Source organism: Vulpes lagopus, chromosome 20 (assembly GCF_018345385.1).
Source record: "Vulpes lagopus strain Blue_001 chromosome 20, ASM1834538v1, whole genome shotgun sequence".
In the NCBI taxonomy this organism is placed as follows: Eukaryota; Metazoa; Chordata; class Mammalia; order Carnivora; family Canidae; genus Vulpes; species Vulpes lagopus.
Genome location: NC_054843.1, coordinates 25,576,194 through 25,584,841, shown reverse-complemented (window position 1 = coordinate 25,584,841; position 8,648 = coordinate 25,576,194). Strand labels below are relative to the sequence as shown.

The 8,648-nt window shown below is 35.7% G+C and overlaps 1 pseudogene; it reads left to right on the top strand.

The window, feature by feature from the left end:
* The first annotated feature begins 6,848 nt into the window (after positions 1–6,848).
* LOC121479370 lies at positions 6,849–7,918 on the top strand (annotated as a pseudogene).
* Positions 7,919–8,648: the final 730 nt, after the last annotated feature.

Here is an 8,648-nt window from a genome sequence, read left to right as displayed (position 1 = left end):
TAGGAACATCTAAAAACACATATATTTCTTTGTTTAGATAGGCAGATATTTAGATGTATACATGTACAAGTTTCCAAGATCCTGGGTCTATAGACAATAATTTCTTCATGAGAATTTTAAAGATCCTCACAGTAATAAAATGTCTGACTTTTAAGACTGGCAACATTTTCATAGCATCTTAATTGGAAAGCACAGAGTTACTTCTAAGAAACATAATTGCTTCCAGAAATGTTTAACCCAGTAGGGGAATGTTTATATGAAATGAGCAATAGTCACAGGAGTGAATAAACCAGTTCTATGTACTGCATGTTGTAGTGTAAAAACCTAGGAGTGCACAAAGAGTTATAAGAGGACCATGTGCAAGACACAATCATTTTGTTCAATCTCTTCTTGTCATTAGTCTGCAACTTCTACCTATCCCTCTTCAACTAATAGTGGATCTCATATGTCTTATGAGATAAGACATGGATAACAAAGCACAGTTATCCAGTTCTCTTGTCCAAAACTTCACACTTCATGCCTGTCCTCCCTCCACTGTTTTCTTTTTGATGCCCCATCATACTTTCTTCACATTGTCTCTTATTTAATTGCTTCCTTTAATCTCTTTCCTTTAAATTTGATCTGCCTCGATCTCCTGGAATATTTTCTGATGCATTTCTCCATTTCATGTCCATTTCATGACTAGTTACAAAAAATAATAACTGAATTCCTACCCTGCACATGAAACTATTTACCATTTTCTGTTCACTGTGCTGCTCACATTTAACTTTATTTTTTTTTAAGATTTTATTTATTTATTCATGAGAAATACACACACACACACACACACACACACACACACACACACAGAAGAGACCCAGGCAGAGGGAGAAGCAGGCTCCATGGAGGGTGCCCGACGTGGGACTCGATGCTGGGTCTCCAGGATCACGCCCTGAGCCAAAGGCAGACACTCAACCACTGAGACACCCAGGCAACCCCACATTTAACATTAAAAAAAAAATGAGGAGGGCAGCCCAGGTGGCTTGGCGGTTTGGCGCCACCTTCAGCGCAGGGTGTGATCCTGGAGACCTGGGATCGAGTCCCACGTCGGGCTCCCTGCATAGAGCCTGCTTCTCCCTCTGCCTGTGTCTCTTCTGTGTGTGTGTGTGTGTGTGTGTGTGTGTGTGTATTTCTCATGAATAAATAAATAAAATCTTTAAAAAAAAAAACAAAAGAAAATGAGACTCACAGGAAAGGAACTGACACAACTTTGGGAAGGACAGTAAAGTATGTTCTGCTGAAGTTGCTAGCGGTCATGAATCATTCATGTATGTTTGTATTATGTTATTATCAACCAAATAGTGTTGGAAAAAAATACTTAACTTCTTTACTGAGCCCTCAAACCTGTTATTGCATCTCTCATTTGTGATACAATAGGACACTTTGCCTGTATTAAAGGGCCAAGAATAAATGCTTTTTTTGTTGAACATGTCTATAGAGTTGACAGTTAATGCCAAAAATCATCAAATAGTCCTTCCAAAATTGTACTTTTGAAATATACAAAAAAAAACATAAATTGATCTACTTAATTTCTATTCAAAAGAAAAAAAAAGAATGTTTTGCTGACAAGTATATAGCCACTTGACTGATTCTAAACAAACATTTGCGGGAATCTTTTAAAAGCAATTTTTTTCACCTGGATCTTCAGCTGGACCAAGCATCTGGACCCAAAAACCTCCAAACAAAAAGATTTATTAAAATGTGTGAGAATTTTCCAAAAAACTTCAAGATGCCATGCAATAAACTTCTAAACTTGCCTGCCATGCAAAAACATTGTAGTACAAATTTAGGGCTAATAGAACCCATCTTCTAGGACAGACTTTCTAAAAATATTGTATATGCTTTAAAATCTGAGCAATACCCAAAATATTCATTGCAGTTGGCAACATATGAGCATTATAGACAAATCACAATGTGTTCTTCTGGCTACACACAACAAACACAAAATATCTATGCAAATAAGGAACTGATGTAATGGTTTTGTGTCTTCATCTATTCAGAAAGCAGAAAGAAAGAAAGGAAGGAAAATTTAATGTCATCTGATGAAAAATTGCATTTTCTTCTGCCTCCCTTTCCTGTTCCTCTCTCCCATCTGCCCTCCACTTCACCCTCCATCCCTTTAAGTTTTCTCCATTTGTATTACAGTGGCACAGATTCAGAGGAGGGGTGGAGTCTGACATTTCGGGTGGTCTTAATAAAGCTTTAGTCTTTGGCTAACCTCTCCTTAGACTGGAGAGTAGCCAAGAATTTCCAATATTAGGAAGAGTCACTTTGAAAAACTGTGTATGTATGTCGAAGTGCATGTCAATATATTTGTTCTGATTTAATAAGCAAAACTGAACAACGGGGCCCTGTCAGCCAAAGCAACAACTATTTCTCCCAAACTTAAAACACATCCTTGTGTAAGTTATGGTTCTTATTTGGTTTTTGTATTCATTTATTTCAGTTTATTGTTTGACATCTCCTACCAGCTGAGCCAGGAAACCCATGGCAGTGCTTCAAAAAATAACTCCACCCCACATTTATTTTTTAATTTGCTCTGATTCTTTACTCTTTTAAATTCACAAAGTTTCATGGAACAAGTGCCTAAAGAAGATAGTATTTGCTTTTTAAGTATAGTTTTAGAAACCATATGTAAAATCTCTCTTGCAGCTCCTCTTTTTTATTAGAAAAATTATATTAGATTCATATTTGTTTTGAAAAGTCCGTTGTATACTTTAATTAAAGGGAGAAATAAAAAGTCTTCTTTCCTAAAGCAAGCTTACAAAGAATGGAGAAGTTATTTCTCCTAATAATGACTTAACAAATGAGATTTTAGTTCCCTAAATTGGGGTAAAGATTAGGAAGAAAAAACTATCTGTACTGTGATCATATATTATCATGGACTTTGAAAATGCCTATCTTTTTGGTACTTGGCAACATATAGTAAGAATAGCCACAAGGGTAAAAAAAAAAAAAAAAAGCCCGGGGCGGGGGGGGCACATTATTTCCACAAACATAGCCCAACTGTTGCCAAACAACAAAATAGCAAATTCATCTAGGCTCATTGGTACATGTCTTAACCTTCCAAATGAAACCTTGCATCAAAAAAAAAAAAAAAAAAGTTTGAGCACTATCCTATAAGATCAATCAAAACTAAACTACAATTGATACAACATTTAAGAGTTACAAATTTCCACTTAATTGCAGTTGAATTAAAAGCAAGAAAGGGGGTATTTAAAATGAAGAGTTTGTATACAACACTGGTTTCTTTTCTTAAGCAATTTTCTCTAAAAAGAATGCCAAAACTTTGTAAAGTTGAACAAACTGGGACTAGAAAATATAAACAACACTATAAAATAGTAACAAGAACATTTTATCCAGGTTAGCACAGATAGGTAAGCCTTGCTTTTAAATGAAAAATTCCATGGAAACTGACATACAAAAGGAGGGAGCGTCTCAAGCTCACACTAGAAAGGTCATTGGCAGAGACCAGCTTCATATTATTTAGAGTATCTGTCCTGGAACAAAAGAGGGCTAAGCTGATTGAGCAAGGAGTAAGTCCAGGTATTACAGATTAATGTTTAAAGAATGACACTACTTATTTTCAACATTCTCCTTATATTTTTTGAGTTCTTGAATTACTTACAGAAGAATTCCATAACCCAAACCATCTTCAAAATGATAATGCACAAGAAACACTCCCAAATAATCAAACCTCTCTGAATGTGCCTCTGTTTCAGAAAAATGTGAAAATTAGGTTTCTTCAAAAAGTGAGAAACCTAATTTCAATGACGATGACTTATTTGACAGGGAAAAAGAGAAGCATAAACTGGGAGGAGGAGCAAGAGGAAAGGGAGAAGCAGACTCTCCACTTAACAGGGAGCCTGACATAGGGCTCAATCCCAGCACTCTGGGATCATAATGTGAGCCGAAAGCAGACACTTAACCAACTGAGGCACCCAGGTGCCCTGACTTTTCCTTATTTTCAATTTCAAGGGACAAAGAGCTACTTTGGAATTTGAAGTTTTACAAGTGCACACTTTGAAGACATCTTTTTATCCTAAGAATATTTAGAAGAATGTTAATAGTGACTAACAATGACTCTATTTCAATATGGTAGATTGAGCACATGCATCTAATTACAATATTTCCTGAAGCCCTACTAAAACTATAGTAAAGTATTTTTTAGTAAAGTATTTTTTAAAAAACACTTTATTGATTATGATTGACACACAAAAAGCTGCACATATTTAGTGTATTCTACTTTAGGAGTTTGAAGAAAAGCATATATATCCATGAAGTCATCACCATAATCAAGCTCATCACCTCAAACATATCATCTACTTCAAAAGTTTCCTCCCACCCTACTCACTTATTTGTTCATGTATGTATGTGATAAGAAGACTTAATAGAAATGACCAGACCACAAAAAAAAGACTTAATATCGGGAAATGCAAATCAAAACCATAATGAGATATCACCTCATACCCAGTAATATGACTATTATCAAAATAACAAAATAAAATAAGTGTTGGTAAGGATGTGGTGAAAGGGACTCTTCTACAACACTGATGGTTATATAAATTGGTATAGCCTTTATGGGAAACAGTATGAAGTTCCCTCAGAAAAATTAAAAAATGAACTATCATATGATCCATCAATCCTATTTCTGTGTGTATAATCAAAGGAATAAAATCACTCTTGAGATATCTATATTCCCGTATTCGTTGCAGTTATTCACAGTAGCCCTAATGGAAGCAACGTATGTAGCTATCATGGATGAATGGATAAAGAAAATGTGATATGTTTATACAGCGAGATATTATTCTGCCTGAAGGAGAAGGAAATCCTGCCATTTGTGACCACATGGATGAACCTTAAGGACATATGCTAAGTGAAATATGCCAGACAGAGAAAGACAAATATGGCATGATCTCACTTATATGTGGAACCAAATATAGTCAAACTCATAGAAGCAGAGTAAAATAGTAGTTATTAGGGGTTGAGGATGTGGGGGAAATAGGGAGATGTTGGTCAAAGGGTACAATAAACTTTCAGTTATAAGTTCTGGAAACTGAATGTACAGTATGGAGACTATAGTTAGTGGTAATGTGCTATATATTTGAATGCTAAGATTCCTTACCCAAAAAGGAGGGAGGTAACTCTATGAAATGACAGATATGTTAATTAGCTTGATTATAGTAATCATTTCACTGTGTGTGTGTGTGTGTGTGTGTGTGTGTGTATATATATATATATATATAATCACATTGGATATCTTAAATATGTAGAATTTAATAATACCTCAATAAAACTTAAAAAATACATCACACATTCAAAAACCAGGAAAATATGATTCATGATAAGAAAACCAATCAAAAAAAAAAAGAAAACCAATCAATATAAACTGAATCAGAGCTGCCACAGGTGTTAGAATTAGGAGACAAATACATTAGAAATGTTATTATAAATATATTCCACATGTCCAAAAGTTAAGACATGGAAGATTTTTTAACCCAAATCAAACTTTCAAGATAAAAACTACAATTATAATGGGTTAAATTGTACCCCCTCCCAAAATTACGTTCAAGTTCTAAACAATGAGCATCTCAGGTATAATTAATTAACTCAAGATGAGGTAACACTGGATCAAGTGAGCCCTAATCTAATACAATCGGTGCCTTTACAAGAGAAGAGACACACACAGAAAGAACATCACATGATAACAGACACAGAGATCAGTATAATGCACCTACAAGCCAAGGTACACCAAGGATTACTGCTACCATGAAAAGCCAGGAAGGATGTCTCTGCCTCTCTCTCTCTCTCTGTGACTATCATAAATAAATAAATAAAAATTAAAAAAAAATAAAAATAAAATGAAAGACAGAGCTGCACCCCCTACCTGCAAAAAAACAAAAATAAAAAAATTGAGAAAGAAAAAAATAGTTTAAAAAAAAAAAAAAAAGAAAAGAAAAGCCAGGAAGGGTCAAGGAAGATTGTGCCGAGAGTCTCAGAGGGAGCATGACCCTGCTGACACCTTGATCCAGGACTCTGGCCTCTAGGAACTTTGAAAGAATAAAATTTCTATTGGGTAAGGCTACCCAGTTTATAACACTTTGGTACAACAACCCTATGAAATTAATAGAACATAACAAAACATATGGGATGCCACTAAAAAAACAGTACTTAGGGAGAAATTTAAAGTATTCAATACTTACACTGGAAAATAAGAATTACCTCAAGTCAATGACATCAGCTTCCAAAGTAGAAAGAGGAAATAAAATAAATACCAGAGCATAAATTATCTAGAAATCAGAAAAAAATTTTAGAAAACAATGAAACCAAAAAGTGGTTCTTTAATAACTTCAATAAAACTGATATACATTTTAGCTAGATTACTAGAAAAAAAAGATAAAAGAGAGGTGACATTAGTTACCAAAATCAGGAATAAGGGAATTAACAATAGATTCCATGAATATTTAAAAGATAATAAGGGAATACTGTGAACATATTTATGGCAATAAATTCAGCAACTTAGATAAAAAGGACAAATTTCTTGAAAGATACAACTAACACCTACACAAGAAATAAAAATTTTATCTATGAAAAATATTTAATTGCAGCTAACTTTCCCACAAAAAAAAATCCAGATACAAATAGTTTGACAGATCATTTGTCCTAAAATTAAAGGAAAAAAATAATACCAATTCTACAATATGCTTCCTAAAGCTTCAAAAAGAAAAAAATAATTCACAAATAATTCTATAATGCCAGAATCACTGTGACATCAAAACCAGACAAGACAGCCATGCTTTCCCATTCCCATGGCACCTTCGAGTACTCCCGCCACCTCCACCGTGCCGGACATCATGCTCTTTAGTAGCAGCTTGCACCAGGACCTGTCCCAGCAGGACCTGGATGACTTGATGGGCCTGGAGCTGAGCAAAGTGGTCACTAAGAAGTTCAGCAACCAGGAGACCAGCCTTGAGGTCAGTGGAAGCAGGAAGGGCAAAGATGTCTATAACATCCAGAGTGGCTATGGAGAAATCAAAAACAACCTGATGGGGCTCTTCATCATGATCAACACTGATAAGATCACAGCATCATCCAGGGTGACTTCTATGATCCCATGTTTTCCATACTCTTGATAAGATGGATAAAAAGGACAAGAGTCATGCTCTGATTTCTGCAAAACCTGTGGCCAATATGCTCTTGCTGGGGCAGATCACATCATCACCATGGACCTGCATGCCTCTCAGGTCCAGGGATTCTTCAACATTCCAGTGGATAATTTGTCTGTGGAGCCTGCAGTCCTATAGTGAATTCAGGAGAACATTGCCAAGTGGAGGAACTGTATTATCATTTACCTGATGTGACGGGAGCTACAAGGGTCATATAAACTGCAGACAAGGTGAATATGGAATTTTCCTTCATTCACAAAGAGAGGAAGAAATAAAGTGGACTGGATGGTTCTGGTAAGTGGCATGAAGGACCACATGGCTATCTTCATGGAGGACATGGCTGATATGTGTAGCACCACCTGCCATGCTGCAGACAAGCTACTCTGAGGAGCCACCAAGGCTTATGCTATTCTTACCCATGGGATCTTCTCTGGGCCAGCTACTTCCAGAATGAATATGCTGCCTTTGAGGCTGGTGTTGTCACAGACAGCATTCTGCAAGGTGACAAAATGAGACATTGTTCCAAGATACAGTTGATTGATATCCTTATGATCTTGGCAAAGGCAATCCCAAGGAAACACAATGGTGAATCTGTGTTTTACCTATTCAGCTACATCCTGCTACAGATCCAGATGTTCATGAAGTGTGGAGCAAGCCTGCTCTGGCTTATGAATTGTGTGCATTTGTCCGACTTTTTAGCAATTGTGGGATAATGCAAAAGCCTCTGATCTTTGTATATCCCAAGATCCATTGTTTACTCCTTCTCAAGCTCAAGACCATTTATTTCCAGTTTTGGGGGAGGGTAGTGGTTGTTTGATCCTTCTAAGCAAACTGTCAGTGAGAAATGTTTCATCATCCTGGCATATTCTGATAGGTGATCTCCTTTATTTTGTCAGTACTTTGAGGCCACAACTTTCAAATATATAATTCCACTGAAGAAGTTCATAGTTTAAATATTTTGAGGGTGCCAAAGGTGACTTCAGATTAAAGCTTTCTGTGTAAGTAATAATAATGCCCATGGACATTTGGGTAAAATCCTGTATACATCTGAATGAACCTTAGAAAATTTATAATACCCTGAATTTTGACATTTTTTAGTAAGCATCTTTCAAATCAACCATTCTGGTTATTGTGCTTAATGTAACCAAATTTTACGTAGCTTAAGATGGCCACTGACACATTTACTTTCTGATAAATATTAGAAATATCAGAGGCAATGCAGTTCAGTGTTTTATTTTTTTATTTTTTTTCAAATCTTTAAGTCACTAACAAAGCTGACCAGCAATCTTTAAGGTTTCAAACTTCAGTACAGCAGAGATTGAATTTAAGAAGTATCATCCTGGTCACTGCAAAAATGAGCATTTTGCTGTACCTTAAAATTGCTTATAAGAAAAAAATGATATTGTAGTCTGGTAGAGTCAGCAATGCAATACAGATTAACTA